We start from the raw sequence: 17,566 nt of genomic DNA on the forward strand, positions 1-17,566 counted from the left end.
GGGGGGCATCTCTCTTAGCTCCAGCTGTAGCTGGGTGGGGAGTGAGAGCTCAGACGATCACAAGGGAAAATAAGCTCCCCTACCCAGACTTTTAGGAATTTGGGGAGGGGGTGCAGTGTGTCTGAGTGAGGAGAGATCAGTGAAGTGAGGCTGATCTGAGTAGGGGTCAGGGGTCTTGCTCTGCACTCACTATCATGGCCATGCCCAATCCTTACTCCAGTCTGGTTTGCCCAGGGGTTGTGCTTCGTCAGACCAAGACAGGGTTGGAGGTCTGGTTGGAAGGACTGTAAAAGGTAGTGAACAGCTTGTAGGTTTCAGCCAGCAGGGTTTTGGCAGAGTAAATGTGTGTGTGTTAATGGGACAATGCTGAAAGAGGACAGGATGAAGGTGGTGCGGACAACTGCAACTGTGTCTCCTGCTTTTCAGAAGTTTGAGTTTTGCAGATGTAGAGATTTTGCAAAGAGCTGTTATTGCACCAGCCAACCTTAACTCTGCATTAAGGAAGTGTTTTGTCATTTAATTAATACTGCCCCCTCAGTATTAACTGGGCGGTGAGGCTGACTCCAGAGCTAAATGCTTAGAAAGAAAACAATGAAAATATCCACTGTCCGTGACTCATTTAAAACAAATCATGCCCCACCTGTCTACACAGGCAATGCTGAGAGGAAACAAAGCCAAGTGACTCAGGGCCATTCCCTCAGGGGGGAAGTTTAATCACTTCCATTCTCTGTATCTTTACTATAAGGGAAAGAACAAGAAAAGCAAATTGAGTTCAGAGAGAAAGTGGCAGATTTCTTTTCTCTCCAAGGCCCTGAGAGTAAACCCTGTTCTCCACATGACCCTTTTCTTTATATTTAACTCCTCCCCATTAGGTGGGATTACTGCTCGTAACCAACACTAGTTCTACTCCCTTCAGCGTCTCAAGTGGTTAAGATTAGATGACTAATGTCCGTCCTTTCCCCTTCAACCTGCCTCAGATAGAGATAAGGAAGTTCTCCCTCACCAGGTGCCCTAGCCATGTGTCTGTGTGTCCATACACCATCTGTCCTTCCACTGGCAATCTTCTCAGATCACTGGAGAGAGAAGAGAGCTTAGTGCCTGTAACCATGCCTTAGAGGGCCACAGCTGAGAAAGCAGTTTGTCCTGAATTTGGCAGAGAAATAGGGCAGATACACCCCCAAGACTGGTACCTAATACCCCATAGGATATACCAAACCAGCAACAAAAGGAAACTTCTGCTTCACAACACCGACTAACAAGAAGTCATAAAAGCAGTTTCCTTAGGCATTCCAGTCCTTGTATTACCACCAAAAACACGAGACCATGAAATGAAGTGAGTGGTTTCTTAAAATAAGAGGTTCTTCTGATCCCAAAGGACCAGCCACACACCCAGGTCAATGTATAATTTTATTTATTTAAATAAATATATATATTATATATATTTATTTATTTGTATAACTTTTGATATTTCCCAAAAATCATGCTGATGCCAATCCTTTAGTATCTAAATTCTAAAGGTTTATTTTTGAAAAGAAAGAAAGAGAAAGAAAGGTGAGAATTAAAATTGGTTAAAGGAATCAAATACATACACTAATTGCAAAGTTCTTGGTTCAGACTTATAGCAGTGATGGAATAAACTGCTGGTTTGATAAGTCTCTGGTTGCTTCCAAATCACTGGAAGGTCCTCAGTCTCTTGGTTAGAATGATCCCATTAGTATAAGTCCGTAGTCCAGAGGTTTGAGCAGGAAAGAGGCTGGAGTAGGATAGAGACACAGTGGAGATGTTTCCAGGCCTCTTATAGCTTCTGCCATGTGGAGGGAAATCCATTGTTTCAAAGTCCTCTGCACAGCTAGAGGAAAATCACAGGTGAAAGATGGGAGCTTGGAGTCACATGGGCAAGTTCCCTGACCATGCCTGACTTTCCTCAGTCATTGCAGGACGCCATTACCTATACTTCAGATGGAACATTCACAGAAAAGTCTGTTCAGTTTAGATGAGGTATCCCATGGTCCATTGTGAGTTGTGTCCTTTTCATGGGCCACTCAATTTGAACAGTCCCTCCAAGATGTGCTGGCTAACTACCTTGTGGGCGTTACCCCAGAAGCAAACATTTGAAATCCCGGTTTAGAGCCAATACTTATAACTTCAAATACAAAAACGATACATACATCCAGATAGCATAATCAATCATAACCTTTTCATAGATGCCACACAGATGCCAAGACTTGTTGGAAATATATAACAGTGGTTGCAACAATGGTCTATATTTTCATATTTTAATCAGATAACATGAAAAGAATATTGTTGTGATTTTTAGTGTAAAGGACCATCTATCATAGTGCTTGAGGAGTACATACTTGATACTCGGTTGGTGACATCTAATTATAGAAAGATTAAAGGAATTGGCACCTGAAATTGCAAGCCCATTAGCAAGAATTTTTAATGAATCTGTAAACTCAGGGGTTGTACCGTGTGATTGGAGAATTGCTAACATAGTTCCTATTTTTAAGAAAGGGGAAAAAAGTGATCCGGGTAACTACAGGCCTGTTAGTTTGACATCTGTAGTATGCAAGGTCTTGGAAAAAATTTTGAAGGAGAAAGTAGTTAAGGACATTGAAGTCAATGGTAAATGGGACAAAATACAACATGGTTTTACAAAAGGTAGATCGTGCCAAACCAATCTGATCTCTTTCTTTGAGAAAGTAACAGATTTTTTAGACAAAGGAAACGCAGTGGATCTAATTTACCTAGATTTCAGTAAGGCGTTTGATACCGTGCCACAGGGGGAATCGTTAGTTAAATTGGAAAGATGGGGCTCAATATGAACATTGAAAGGTGGATAAGGAATTGGTTAAAGGGGAGACTACAACGGGTCCTACTGAAAGGTGAACAGTCAGGCTGGAGGAAGGTTACCAGAGGAGTTCCTCAAGGATCAGTTTTGGAACCAATCTTATTTAATCTTTTTATTACTGACTTTGGCACAAAAAGTGGGAGTGTGCTAATAAAGTTTGCGGATGATACAAAGCTGGGAGGTATTGCCAATTTAGAGAAGGACCGGGATATCATACAGGAGGATCTGGATGACCTTGTAAACTGGAGTAATAGTAATAGGATGAAATTTAATAGTGAGAAGTGTAAGATTATGCATTTAGGGATTAATAACAAGAATTTTAGTTATAAGCTGGGGACACGTCAATTAGAAGTAACGGAGGAGGAGAAGGACCTTGGAGTATTGGTTGATCATAGGATGACTATGAGCTGCCAATGTGATGTGGCCGTGAAGAAAGCTAATGCGGCCTTGGGATGCATCAGGAGAGGTATTTCCAGTAGGGATAAGGAGGTTTTAGTACTGTTATACAAGGCACTGGTGAGACCTCACCTGGAATACTGTGTGCAGTTCTGGTCTCCCATGTTTAAGAAGGATGAATTCAAACTGGAACGGGTACAGAGAAGGTCTGCTAGGATGATCCGAGGAATGGAAAACTTGTCTTATAAAAGGAGACTCAAGGAGCTTGGCTTGTTTAGCCTAACTAAAAGAAGGTTGAGGGGAGATATGATTGCTCTCTATAAATATATCAGAGGGATAAATACCAGAGAGGGAGAGGAATTATTTAAGCTCAGTACCAATGTGGACACAAGAACAAATGGATATAAACTGGCCACCAGGAAGTTTAGACTTGAAATTAGACAAAGGTTTCTAACCATCAGAGGAGTGAAGTTTTGGAATAGCCTTCCAAGGGAAGTAGTGGGGGCAAAAGATCTATCTGGCTTTACGATTAAACTCGATAAGTTTATGGAGGAGATGGTATCATGGGATAACATGATTTTGGTAATTAATTGATCTTTAAATATTCATGGTAAATAGGCCTAATGGCCTGTGATGGGATGTTAGATGGGATGGGATCTGAGTTACCCAGGAAAGAATTTTCTGTGGTATCTGGCTGTTGAATCTTGCCCATATGCTCAGGGTTTAGCTGATAGCCATATTTGGGGTCGGGAAGGAATTTTCCTCCAGGGCAGATTGGAAGAGGCCCTGGAGGTTTTTCGCCTTCCTCTGTAGCATGGGGCACGGGTCACTTGCTGGAGGATTCTCTGCTCCTTGAAGTCTTTAAACCACGATTTGAGGACTTCAATAGCTCAGACATAGGTGAGGTTTTTCGCAGGAGTGGGTGGGTGAGATTCTGTGGCCTGCGTTGTGCAGGAGATGATCATAATGGTTCCTTCTGACCTTAGTATCTATGAATCTAAGAATGGCAATACTGGGTCAGACCAAAGATCGATCTAGCCCAGTATCCTGTCTTCCAACAGTGGCCAATGCCAGGTGCTTAAGAGGGAATGAACAGAACAGGGAATCACCAAGTGATCCATTCCCTGTCACACCCTCCCAACCTCTGGCAAACAAAGGCTAGGGACACCATCCCTGCCCATCCTGGCTAATAGCCATTGATGGACCTAACCTCCATGAACTTCTCTAGTTCTTTTTTTAACCCTGGTATAGTTTTCACCTTCTCAACATCCTCCGGCAAAGAGTTGACTGTGTGTTGTGTGAAGAAATACTTCCTTTTATTTGTTTTAAACCTGTTGCCCCTATCATGTCCCCCCACAGACAACTTGTTTGGGGGTTGTGCACTGGTTTGTAACACCACATCTGCGAGCCACTCCAGACAGCTTAACAACAGCCTTTCCTATGCATCTACACAGCTAAAACTCTTCCCCGGGCTCTCATCGTCTCCTTTCTCAATTACTGCAAAATCTTTTCTCTGACCTTGACAAATGCAACCTTGCCCTGCTCATCTGCATTCAGAAGTAAAAAGCTACCTCCTTATCCTCTGACATGCATAGGCAACAACTCCATGGATGCTCCAGGGCTGGAGCACCCATGGGGAAAAATTGGTGGATGCTCTGCACCCACCAGCAGCCAAGCTCCCTGGCCCCCGCACTCCAGCTCACCTCACCTCACCTCCGCCTCCTCCCCTGAGTGCGCCACATCTCTGCTTCTCCTCCCAGTGCTTACCGCTGCAAAACAGCTGTCTCATGGTGTAACAAGCTGGGAGAGGGAGGGGAGAGAAGCGGGAATGTGGCATGCTCAGGGGAGGAGGTGGGGAAGAGGCGGAGCAGGGTTGGGGATTTGGGGAAGGAGTCCAATGGGGCAGGGAGGGGGTGGAGTTGGGGCGGGGACTTTGGGGAAGGGGTTGGAATGGGGGCGGGGCAGGGATGGGAGGGGGAGGGCCAGGGGTGGAGTCAAGGTGGGACCGGGGGGGGAGGTCGAGCACCCATTGGTGCCAGGAGAAGTTGGCACCTATGCTTGAGGAAAGGTTGAATTGGGCCTGTTTAGTGTTGAGAAAAGACTGAGGGGGGGAACCTGAGAATAGTCTTCAAATATGGAAAGGGCTGTTACAAAGAGGGTGGAGATCAATTGTTTTCCACGTTCACTGATGGTCGGAGAAGAAGTGATTGGCTTGATCTGCAGCAAGGGAAATTTATTGGATATTAGGAAACAGTTTCTAACTATTAAAATAGATACGGTTTTGGAATCCCTCTCATTGGAGGTTTTTAAAAACACATTATATAAACACCTGTCATGAATGGTATACTTATGTTGGATCCTGTCTCAGGGCAGGGGGATGGACTTGATAATGTCTTGAGGTCCTTTCCAGTCCTATATTTTATGATTTTATGATCCATTATCTTTGCCCTTTGTTTTGACCATATCTTCTTTCTTTCTTTCTTTCTTAAAAAATATGTATGACTCAGCTTCCCCTCACATTTTGCTTTGTTACTCACTGAGTGTGAAGGAGTTAATTCCTTCTGTGGGACAGGGGAAGGAATGGCTATTGGAGAAAGGTAGGCCTCTCCAGGTTGGTATGGATTCACTATGAAGAACTGTCCATATATGAATGGAGCACCCTGGAGAGATAACGGAATACCGAACTACAGGGCATTGATTTGTAATGACTGTGAGCCAAGGAAAACAGACCATGGGAACACAGCAGGACTGCAACTTGGGACAGAAGGACTGGGCTATAAACAGGCTGTGCTTTAAGTTTGCTACTGCCCAAGGAGAAAGAAACAGAGATGAAATTGAGGAGTTTTCGGAAAAGTTGGGCAGATGACTTCACCAACACGAACATTAAGTTAAGTTTTGCTTTAACAGGCTAACCTGGGGATCCTTCAATCCTGTATTCTAGTTGTCTAATAAATAAAAGCTTGTTTTGAAAAAACTGTCAGGCTTTGCTGAAAATGCCTACTGGTTTCATCGCCTTCAAAAGAGGTGAAGTCACTACCAGGAGTCTGAAATCATTTGGATGAGAAATGAGAAAAACGGGAGCTGCCACCCGAAGGCCTGGAGCTGTTGGGCTTGCCCTGGGAGGACTCTGAGCCTACATGAAAGGGGACAGTCCCAGAGAGGCTATGTTTTATTTCTCTTAAGCAGGGTTTCCAATTTCCAAAGCTGACATGATGTCCCATGTGGAACGAGGAAAAGAGTCATGGGTCCCAGATCTCCAGGGATCTGAGCCATAGAATCATAGAATATCAGGATTGGAAGGGACCTCAGGAGGTCATCTTGTCCAACCCCCTGCTCAAAGCAGGACCAATCCCCAATTAAATCATTCCAGCCAGGGCTTTGTCAAGCCTGACCTTAAAAACTTCTAAGGAAGGAGATTCCTCAGGTAACGCATTCCAGTGTTTCACCACCCTCCGAGTGAAAAAGTTTTTCCTAATATCCAACCTAAACCTCCCCGACTGCAACTTGAGACCATTACTCCTTGATCTGTCCTCAGCTACCACTGAGAACAGTCTAGATCCATCCTCTTTGGAACCCTCTTTCAGGTAGTTGAAAGCAGCTATCAAATCCCCCCTCATTCTTCTCTTCTGCAGGCTAAACAATCCCAGTTCCCTCAGCCTCTCCTCATAAGTCATGTGTTCCAGTCCCCTAATAATTTTTGTTGTCCTCCGCTGGACTCTCTCCAATTTGTCCACCTCCTTTCTGTAGTGGGGCACCCAAAACTGGAAGCAGTACTCCAGGTGTGGGCTCACGAGTGCTGAATAGAAGGGAATAATCACTTCCCTCAATCTGCTGGCAATGCCCCTACATATACATCCCAAAATTCCATTGGCCTTCTTGGCAACAAGGGCACACTGTTGACTCATATCCAGCTTCTTGTCCACTGTAACCCCTAGGTCCTGTTCTGCAGAACTGCTGCCGAGCCATTCGGTCCCTAGTCTGTAGCTGTGCATGGGATTCTTCCATCCTAAGTGCAGGACTCTGCACTTGTCCTTGTTGAACCTCATCAGATTTCTTTTGGCCCAATCCTCCAATTTGTCTAGGTCCCCCTGTATCCTATCCCTACCCTCCAGCATATCTACCTCTCCTCCCAGTTTAGTGTCATCTGCAAACTTGCTGAGGGTGCAATCCACACCATCCTCCAGATCATTTATGAAGATATTGAACAAAACCGGCCCCAGGACCGACCCTTGGGGCACTCCACTTGATACTGGCTGCCAACTAGACATGGAGCCATTGATCACTACCCGTTGAGCCCGACAATCTAGCCAGCTTTCTATCCACCTTATAGTCCATTCATCCAGCCCATACTTCTTTAACTTCCTGGTAAGAATACTGTGGGAGACAGTGTCAAAAGCTTTGCTAAAGTCAAGGAACAACACATCCAAAGCTTTCCCTTCATCCACAGAGCCAGTTATCTCGTCATAGAAGGCAATTAGATTAGTCAGGCATGACTTGCCCTTGGTGAATCCATGCTCACTGTTCCTGATCACTTTCTGTGATCTGAGGAAAGAGAGATGCTGAGAAGTGCCTTCATAGGTGAGGAATTATTAAACTAATTCAAACACTGTCAGTGGCCAAAGCTGTGATACTCTACAAACACCTTAGGAGTTCTCTGAGTTCAGGGTTGTCCCCAGCAGGTGCCAGAACCTCAGGGCAGATCTCACTCATGGCTTTCTACCCACCCGGACTGACACCAGGGAGTAGCTTCCGCCCATCCCACTGAGTGTTTGGATGGAATGTGGAGGCAGAATTGATCCCACTGAGTGTCTGGGTGGAATCATAGAATCATAGAATCATAAAATATCAGGGTTGGAAGAGACCTCAGGAGGTCATCTAGTCCAACCCCCTGCTCAAAGCAGGACTAATCCCCAATTAAATCATCCCAGCCAGGGTTTTGTCAAGGCTGACCTTAAAAACTTCTAAGGAAGGAGATTCTACCACCTCCCTAGGTAACACATTCCAGTGTTTCACCACCCTCCTAGTGAAAAAGTTTTTCCTAATATCCAACCTAAACCTCCCTCACTGCAACTTGAGACCATTACTCCTTGTCCTGTCCTCTTCTACCACTGAGAATAGTCTAGAATCATCCTCTCTGGAACCACCTCTCAGGTAGTTGAAAGCAGCTATCAAATCCCCCCTCATTCTTCTCTTCTGCAGACTAAACAATCCCAGCTCCCTCAGCCTCTCCTCATAAGTCATGTGTTCCAGACCCCTAATCATTTTTGTTGCCCTTCGCTGGACTCTCTCTCCAATTTATCCACATCCTTCTTGTAGTGTGGGGCCCAAAACTGGACACAGTACTCCAGATGAGGCCTCACCAATGTAGAATAGAGGGGTACGATCACGTCCCTCAATCTGCTCGCTATGCCCCTACTTATACATCCCAAAATGCCATTGGCCTTCGTGGCAACAAGGGCACACTGCTGACTCATATCCAGCTTCTTGTCCACTGTCACCCCTAGGTCCTTTTCTGCAGAACTGCTGCCTAGCCATTCGGTCCGTACTCTGTAGCTGACCCTGCACTTATCCTTATTGAACCTCATGAGAATGTGGAGGCAGAATTGATCCCCTCCTCCCCACTCTGGGTAAAGTGTTTGAGGAAATTCAGCTCCTGATTTTTATTTTCCATCTCTCCAACACTTACTTTGGTTTGCTGTCCCTGTTTCCATCCCTCTGTCCGAGGTTTCTCTCTTTATGCCACCAGGTGATGGGATAATGGGTAAGAACGAGAATCAGAGTCCTCACCAGAAAGATGCTGAGCAAGTGGAAGCATGTGGAGCATCATCACGAAGGTCCAAAGGGAATGTGTCCATGAGCCATGACAGGCAGCACAGGCCAGAGAGGCAGCAGGGAAACAAACCACAGGAGAAAGTCGGTAAATCCATTAATTGTCAGGGAACTCAAAAGGACCTCAAGGAAATCACCAGTCAGCAGAGAATCCTCAAGGGGAAGAGAAAAAATACATGCAGTGAGTGTGGGAAAAACTTCAATTACTGTTCAGGCCTTATTAGACATGAGATAATCCACACAAAATGAGTGCTGTGAGTGTGGGAAAGCTTCCGTGACAGATCAACCCTTATTCAACATCAGAAAATCCACACTGGGGAGAGACCTTATGGATGCTGTGAGTGTGGGAAAAGCTTCACTCAGAGCTCAGCCCTTATTACACATTAGAGACTTCACACAGGAGAGAGACCCTATGTATGCGCTGAGTGTGGGAAAAACTTCACTCAGAGCTCCACCCTTATCTATCATCAGAGAATCTGTAAGGGAGACAAACACCATAAAAATCTTGTCTGGGGATGTCAAAAGACTTTTTATTAGTTAATATTTTTGCTAATTCCCACATAGTGACCTTTAAGGATGTTTGCACAATTTGCTTCACCATCATCTCTCAACTCCCCCAGGTGAGTTGCCCACCTTTTCCTTTTGCAGCTCAACCTTCTATGGGGTTGATCCTGTGGTGCTTTCTGTCATCTCCATTGTCTTACGAGTCATGGAAATGTGTGTCCTTTACCAGTAATGTCTATCAGCTCCAGGTGGAGGAGATAGGGGTGACCTTATGTAGCTACATTGGGATAGAATCTATCTGGGCCTCATCACTGTGGTTTTCATGGAGTTAGCGAGAATTAGCGATCATGATATAAATACACAACTATTCTTTCAGTAAACAAATAGCCCATGTATAGTGGCCAGAGATATCTAGCATGTTTCCTCATGACCTGCCCTAAACTCCATCACTTTTCTTAGTCTAAACTGACCTGGAGCATCTCAATTATACTGTTCCTCCCACTGCAAAGTTACTCTTAGAGTCACCAAGTTCCCTTCTGGGGACAGATTGTCTCAGTTGCAGTTGTTCTCAAGTGGCCTTGTGTTGCGCAAAACAGCAGTTATTCTTTGTACCGTTATTCTCATTTAAAATATATTTGAATATAATGAAGAGCAGAAACATGGGCACACACACACACAAGTGTCATTTCAACCTCTATGACAGTGGAAGGATAAAGGGTGACTCAGAGGGAGTCCCTGCTTCCCCATCACCCCAGAACTGTTACCTTCACTCTGAGCCATGCACATTTTATCTTCTTCATATTCTACCCCTCCACCTCTCCAAAAATCAGGTAATGCAGTATTTTCAGCTCTCTGTGCTTGGGAATGCTGCTTTGATTTGTTTGATTTAAATAAAAAGAAAAGGAGTACTTACAATTTGGAAATTGGACACAATTAACTTAGGCTTGAATAGAGACTGGGAGTGCTTGAGTCATTATACTAAGTGAAACTATTTCCCCTTGTTTATTCCTCCCCCCCCCCGACTCTTCCTCAGACGTTCTTGTTAACTCCTGGAAATGTGCTGGAAATGGCCCACCTTGATTATCACTTCAAAAGGTTTTCTTTCCCCCCACCCCACTCTCCTGCTGGTAATAGCTCATCTTAAGTGATCACTCTCCCTACAATGTATATTTTTTCATAGTCTGTGTGTATATAAAATCTCCTCACTGTACTTTCCACTTTATGCATCAGATGAAGTGAGCTGTAGCTCACGAAGCTTATGCTCAAATAAATTGGTTAGTCTCTAAGGTGCCACAAGTACTCCTTTTCTTTTTGCGAATACAGACTAACACGGCTGCTACTCTGAAACCTTTGATTTAAATCAGACTCATGGGGGGCAGGAGATGGAAGTGTCACAGATACAGAAGGGGAATTCAAATGGGTCCCAAACACAGTGTGATCATTCAGATCATTTTCATCCTAGTTTCCATTTATTGACAAAGCCACTTATGGGAAGGTTGGCTGTGGGTCACCCCGACCCCCACTCCATTATGATGATGCTAAAAACATTTGTAAATAACACAATTTAAGAATGAGACAGCGCTCAATGAATCAGGTTTAAATGGACCAGTGGAGAATGGGATGGGAGAATCTCTTGTCCTGATTCTCAGCCATCAGAAGTAACCTGCTTTGGAATTTCACTTCACCTGAAAATTAAAGTATCTTGTACCTCTCTCTGATCTGGATTTTCCATCTTTCCTGAAGGCTGTTTGGTCATAGAACTGGATATTAATTTTGGTTCACAGAATGTACCTCAGATTTTGTGAGGACTTTGAGACAAATGATCATTTGCTAATGTCATCATGTCTTAATTGCATTTTAGTTGCTCCTTGCCTTTCTTCTTGACATGGAGAAAGTTCAAATGCAGTTCAGTCAACAGGAGAGGACTCTCCAATCTACTGGACATGCTAACAAAGAAACAGTAGTGTTTTTAAACCTCCACTCAGAAATGGTGACCAACAGCATGCCCCACACTGTGCTACTAAAAACCGAAGTAACTGCCTGCAATCACAGTGTTGTTCAGTTGTTTAGGTCAATATTGTCTCAGATGATCCACAGTAAGTGACTTGTGACGAGGCAAAATGTCCATGTTTTTGTTTCCCAAAGAATCTGTGATCCTGGCCCTACAGGAAATTACTCCTGAAGATATCCCCTAGGTAATCCTATAATCTGTGAAATGCTACTCTTAATGATACAGATGCGGAGAAACAGATATGACTTTTTTGTAGGTGTATCAAATGTGTTTAAAATAAATTCAGTATTGAATGTGAGATACTGCAGGGAATAACTATTTTCAAATAGAAACTCCATCTCTGGTAGCTTACAGGGAGTCTGACCCAGACCCATATCTAGTTTCTAATTTAGACTAGTGCCACCATATTAAAGAACTAAACTGGGCATGTTTGGGGAACCTGTTCCTCACTTACACTGCTGACATTCTGCAAGGTTTGGTAAAGAATTCTCCACTGGAGAAGTGCAAAGTTACCCTAACCAAGACCAAGGATTTGGCAAGAACTTGAGTAGAAATAGTAGGCACATAGTTGTTGGTTTTCACCCCAGAAAAGGAAGCTGTGGTGAACTATGGCCCAGGTAAAACTGTTTTTGGAATACCACTCCCTAGTTCAGTAGCACGGATTACAATCCCAAAGGATGCCATGGTTAGATTGGGAAGAATTGCCCTTTGCTATTTCAATCCAAAGTTTCATGAGGCAAAGACAGAGAGTCCTTCATAGGACATTCCTTCCCCATGGAGCCCAAACTGGCTGCCTGAGTGGGTAACAAGGACTTTCAGGCTGTAGAAATGATGGTGACCAGTCAGGCAATGAATGTGTCGGGCTCCAATTTCAGACCACAGGATACTCGCATGCTGAGTCCTGATTCTCTGGTTTTGTGTCTGACGCGACGGCTACACAATAAAGCTGATGTTGGCGCAGCTGCACTGATGTAGCTGTGCTGGTCTAGCATTGTTATTACAGACGCGCTCTGCCAAGGAGAGAGAGCTCTCCCGTCGGACTTGATTAGTCCAGCCCCCGCAAGCGGCGGTGGCTACGTTGGCAGGAGAAGCGCTCCCGCTGACGTAGCGCCATCTACACAGGGTGGTGTATGTATGTTGCTCACCAGTGTGGATCTTTCACACCCCTGAGTAACGTAGTTATACTGATAAATGTCTTAAGTGTAGACCAGACGTCAGTTTTCTCTTGTGTTTTGTGCATTAATATCATTTCTCCTCTACCTCCTCCTACTTTTAAAGATTAAAAAGTGTGAAAAGAAGAGAGAGGTGTTTTTCCTCATGATGCAAACATTCCCACCTAGGAGACTCCTTCCACCAGCACACATGGCAGAAGATCCAGAGATATATGAACTCACAGAAGTGGGAGGCACCTGCATTGGGACAAACCACAGCTTGACCCAAGGGTTCAGTTGTTAGCAATGGAGATTAAAAGAAAACTAACATATATGACAAGAATTTGTGATCTTTGAATATGTTATTGTTACCAATGAAAATTAAAATTATAGCTGAAGTTATTGGTTAAAGAGTAAGAGACTAATTATGTGATCATCTGAAAGAGAAGCAGATAGTGAAATAATCAGCTGAGGTACAGTGGCTAACTCTTGTAACACAAATAAAAAAACCGAGTAAATGAGATGTGTCCCTGCAATACCAATGCAAACTGCATACTTACCGGAGGTTCCTTGCCCCACACCACGCTCGCCCATGCTGGAGTGCTGCAACTGGATGGACTGCTCTGGGGTTACAAACAGCTCCTGGCTTGCCACAACAATGGATTCCCCAACTCACCTGTCCCCCATTCTCATCCTCCTCTTCCTTGTCCAAAACTTCCTCTCCAGGGTTGCCTGCAGCGGCCTCTGATTCCAACTCCTCTGATATATCCCCGGGACTCTTGGGGAAGGGGGAGTCACTGCAGAGGATAGCATGCAGCTCCTTGTAAAAGCAGCATGTCTGCAGTGACTGCTTGCCTCCCTTGCCTTCTGGTATGCCTGCCATAACTCCCTGATGTTCACGCAGCACTGCTGCGGGTCCCTCTTGTAGACCTTTTCCCCCATGCCCCGAGCAATCTGCTTGTAGATGTCCAGAGTTCTACAGCTTGATCAGACCTGTGCCTCTTCTCCCACAGGCCCAGGAGATCCACCACCTCCTCTGTCCTCCAGGCTGGACATGTTTGGAGCGTGTAGCCGGCATGCTCAGCTGGGCAGTTGCCAGGTGAGCGCTCCATGCTGAGCAAACAGGAAATGGAAATTCAAAAAAATTGCAGTCCTTCAAACAGGGGAGGGGTTTATTCCTGTGTACCTGGCTGCTGGGCAGCAGAGTTCAAATTGGTGACCAAAGCAGTCAAAGTGGGGCATTGTGGGATACCTCCTGGAGGCCACTTCAGTTGACATAAGCAACACAGCGTCTACAGTGGTGCTGTGTCGACATAACTACATCAACTTAAGCAGGACGCCTCTCATGGAGGTGGCATTTTAAGTCAATGTAGTCGGCAAATGACATCAGCGGGAAAGACACTCTAGTGTAGATGCCACATTATTAGCTTGACATAAGCTGCCTTATGTCAACTTAACTCTGTTGAGCCTGAGCCCTGGTCTACACTATGACTTTAGGTCGAATTTAGCAGCGTTAAATCGATGTAAACCTGCACCCGTCCACACGATGAAGCCCTTTTTTTCGACTTAAAGGGCTCTTAAAATTGATTTCCCTACTCCATCCATGACAAGTGGATTAGTGCTTAAATTGGCCTTGCCGGGTCGAATCTGGGGTACTGTGGACACAATTCGATGGTATTGCCTGAGTGTGTAACAAGGACTTTCAGGCTGTAGAAATGATGGTGACCAGTCAGGCAATGAATGTGTCGGGCTCCAATTTCAGACCACAGGATACTTGCATGTTGAGTCCTGATTCTCTGGTTTTGTGTCTGACGCAACGGCTACACAATAAAGCTGATGTTGGCGCAGCTGCACCAATGTAGCTGTGCTGGTCTAGCATTATTATTACAGACGCTCTCTGCCAAGGAGAGAGATCTCTCCCGTCGGACTTGATTAGTCCAGCCCCCGCAAGCGGCGGTGGCTATGTTGGCAGGAGAAGCGCTCCCGCTGACGTAGCGCCATCCACACAGGGGGTAAGCGTGGTGTATGTATGTTGCTCAGTGGTGTGGATTTTTCAAACCCCTGAGTAACGTAGTTATACTGATAAATGTCTTAAGTGTACATCAGATTTCTCTCATTTTTATGTGTTAACATCACTTCTCCTCTACCTCCTCCTACTCTGAAAGATTAAAAAGAGTGAAAATAAGAGAGAGGTATTTTTCCTCATGATGCAAACATTCCCACCTAGGAGACCCCTTCCACCAACACACATGGCAGAAGAACCAGAGATATATGAACTCACAGAAGTGGTTGGGACCTACGTTGGGACAAACCACAACTTGAGCCAAGGTTCAGTTGTTGGCAGCAGGGATTAAAAGAAAACTAACATGTATGACAGGATTTTGTGATCTTTGAATATGTTATTGTTACCAATGAAAATAAAATTATAGGTGAAAACAACGAGGAGTCTGGCAGCACCTTAAAGACTAACAGATTTATTAGGGCATAAGCTTTAATGGGTAAAAAAACCCCACTTCTTCAGATGCTTCTGATGCATCTGTAGAAGTGGGTTTTTTACCCACAAAAGTTTATGCCCTAACAAATTTGTTAGTCTTTCAGGTGCCACCAGACTCCTTGTTGTTTTTGTGGATACAGACTAGCATGGCTACCCCTCTGATTATAGCTGAAGTTATTGGTTAAAGAGTAAGAGACTAATTATGTGATCATTTGAATGAGAAGCAGATAGCCACTGTACCTCCACTGATTATTTCACTAACTCTTTTAACACGAATAAAAAAACAGTAAATGAGATGTGTCCCTGCAATACCAATGCAAACTGCATACTTACCAGAGGTTCCTTGCCCCACACCACACTCGCCCATGCTGGAGTGTTGCAACTGGATAAACTGCTCTGGGTTTACAAACAGCTCCTGTCTCGTCACGACAATGGATTCCCCCACTCACCTGTCCCCCATTCTCATCCTCCTCTTCCTTATCCAAAACTTCCTCCGCAGCGTTGCCTGTGGTAGCCTGTGATTCCAACTCCTCTGATAGGTTTCAGAGTAGCAGCCGTCTTAGTCTGTATTCACAAAAAGAAAAGGAGGACTTGTGGCACCTTAGAGACTAACCAATTTATTTGAGCATAAGCTTTCGTGAGCTAGATTAGATTAGTCAAATTAGTCCATGCATCCGATGAAGTGAGCTGTAGCTCACGAAAGCTTATGCTCAAATAAATTGGTTAGTCTCTAACTCCTCTGATGTATCCCTGGGGGTCTTGGGGAAGGGGGTGTCACTGCAGAGGATAGCATGGAGCTCCTTGTAAAAGTAGCTTATCTGCAGTGACTGCTTGCCTCCCTTGCCTTCTGGTATGCCTGCCGCAACTCCTTGATGTTCATGCAGCACTACTGTGGGTCCCTCTTGTAGCCCTTATCCCCCATGCCCTGAGCAATCTGCTTGTAGATGTCCACAGTTCTACGGCTTGATCAGACCTGTGCCTCTTCTCCCACAAGCCCAGGAGATCCACCACCTCCTCTGTACTCCAGGCTGGACATGTTTGGAGCGTGTAGCTGGCATGCTCAGCTGGGCAGTTGCCAGGTGAGCGCTCCATGCTGAGCAAACAGGAAATGGAAATTCAAAAAAATTGCAGTCCTTCAAACAGGGGAGGGGTTTATTCCTGTGTACCTGGCTGCTGGGCAGCAGAGTTCAAAATGGTGACCAGAGCAGTCACAGTGGGGCATTGTGGGATACCTCCTGGAGGCCACTTCAGTTGACATAAGCAACGCAGTGTCTACAGTGGTGCTGCGTCGACATAACTACATCAACTTAAGCATGACGCCTCTCATGGAGGTGGCGTTTTAAGTCAACGTAGTCGGCAAATGACATCAGTGGGAAAGACACTCTAGTGTAGTTGCAACATTACTAGGTTGACATAAGCTGCCTTATGTCAATTTAACTCTGCAGACTGAGCCTGAGTGTCCCAGTTCTTTTGTTTGCAAAGCAAAGATGTCACATCGGTCAGGAGATGTCTCAATAATGGTAGCTTTTCTGTGAATTTGTTTCAAATAACTATTTGTATGGCTGCTGAGGCCCCTTTTCTTTTTGAGGAGGCCCCTGCTGTTAGAGCACAGCTCTTCAACCCTGAGGCCTGATTATGGGAACTTCCTCAAAACTGGCCTTGTTTTTCTTTCATTTTTGAGATCTTTGGGGTTCACACATACACAGTGCGAGTGGTTTGCAACAGCAGATATCTTAAGAAAGCTGCTGGGTTAAGCATCACTTTTCCAAACAGATACTGGCCAAAAGGCGGCCACACATCAACTGGAGTGGGATGTGTTGTCTGTATCCAAGGTATACTTCACACTTGATTTACCAGGAGACGTTCCGGAAGGCACGGTAAGGTGTAACTGACAACCATAAAGATCATGGTAAAGGTGGACATCCTTTGCCTTTCAGGGCATCAAGCCTTCCAAGAGAGACTGTTCCCCCTGGTGAAGGAAGTCATGACATTTACATCAGCCTTGACTAGTTTTGTGCACTTAATAAAACACACTATCCTGACACACTAGGCCAGCTATACAATCACCTGTTTCCTTCGGTGCAGTTACAGCTCCTATTCCACTTGAATCCAAAAAGTGAGAGAGCTGCAGAATTCTAACCCCTTGTCAATTTAGTAAATTATGGTTCCTTTTTCCATTTTTTGGTCTTCATTAATATCCCAGACTTTCTAGTATTGTGTGTGTGCACACGCACACTCCCCAAATCTAAATAGCCCTAAACCTCTGCCCTATTAAATCATTAAATGCACATTCCTCATCTGTGAAAGGGTTCAAAGAAACTAAGCGGTCG

General features: G+C 44.8%; 1 protein-coding gene across 1 annotated transcript in view; it reads right to left on the bottom strand.

The window, feature by feature from the left end:
* Window positions 1–1,557: 1,557 nt before the first annotated feature.
* LOC311513942 (uncharacterized protein) overlaps window positions 1,558–17,566 on the bottom strand; it is a 59,457-nt gene continuing 43,448 nt past the window's right edge. The window contains exons 3-4 of the transcript XR_014709803.1: window positions 9,035–9,229; window positions 1,558–1,849 (exon numbers count right to left, since the gene is read on the bottom strand). The gene's annotated coding sequence lies outside the window, so the exon portion shown is untranslated. The remainder of the gene's footprint in view (window positions 1,850–9,034; window positions 9,230–17,566) is intronic.

The sequence above is a fragment of the Lepidochelys olivacea genome (assembly GCF_965140295.1).
Source record: "Lepidochelys olivacea isolate rLepOli2 genome assembly, chromosome: 28".
Taxonomy (NCBI): Eukaryota; Metazoa; Chordata; order Testudines; family Cheloniidae; genus Lepidochelys; species Lepidochelys olivacea.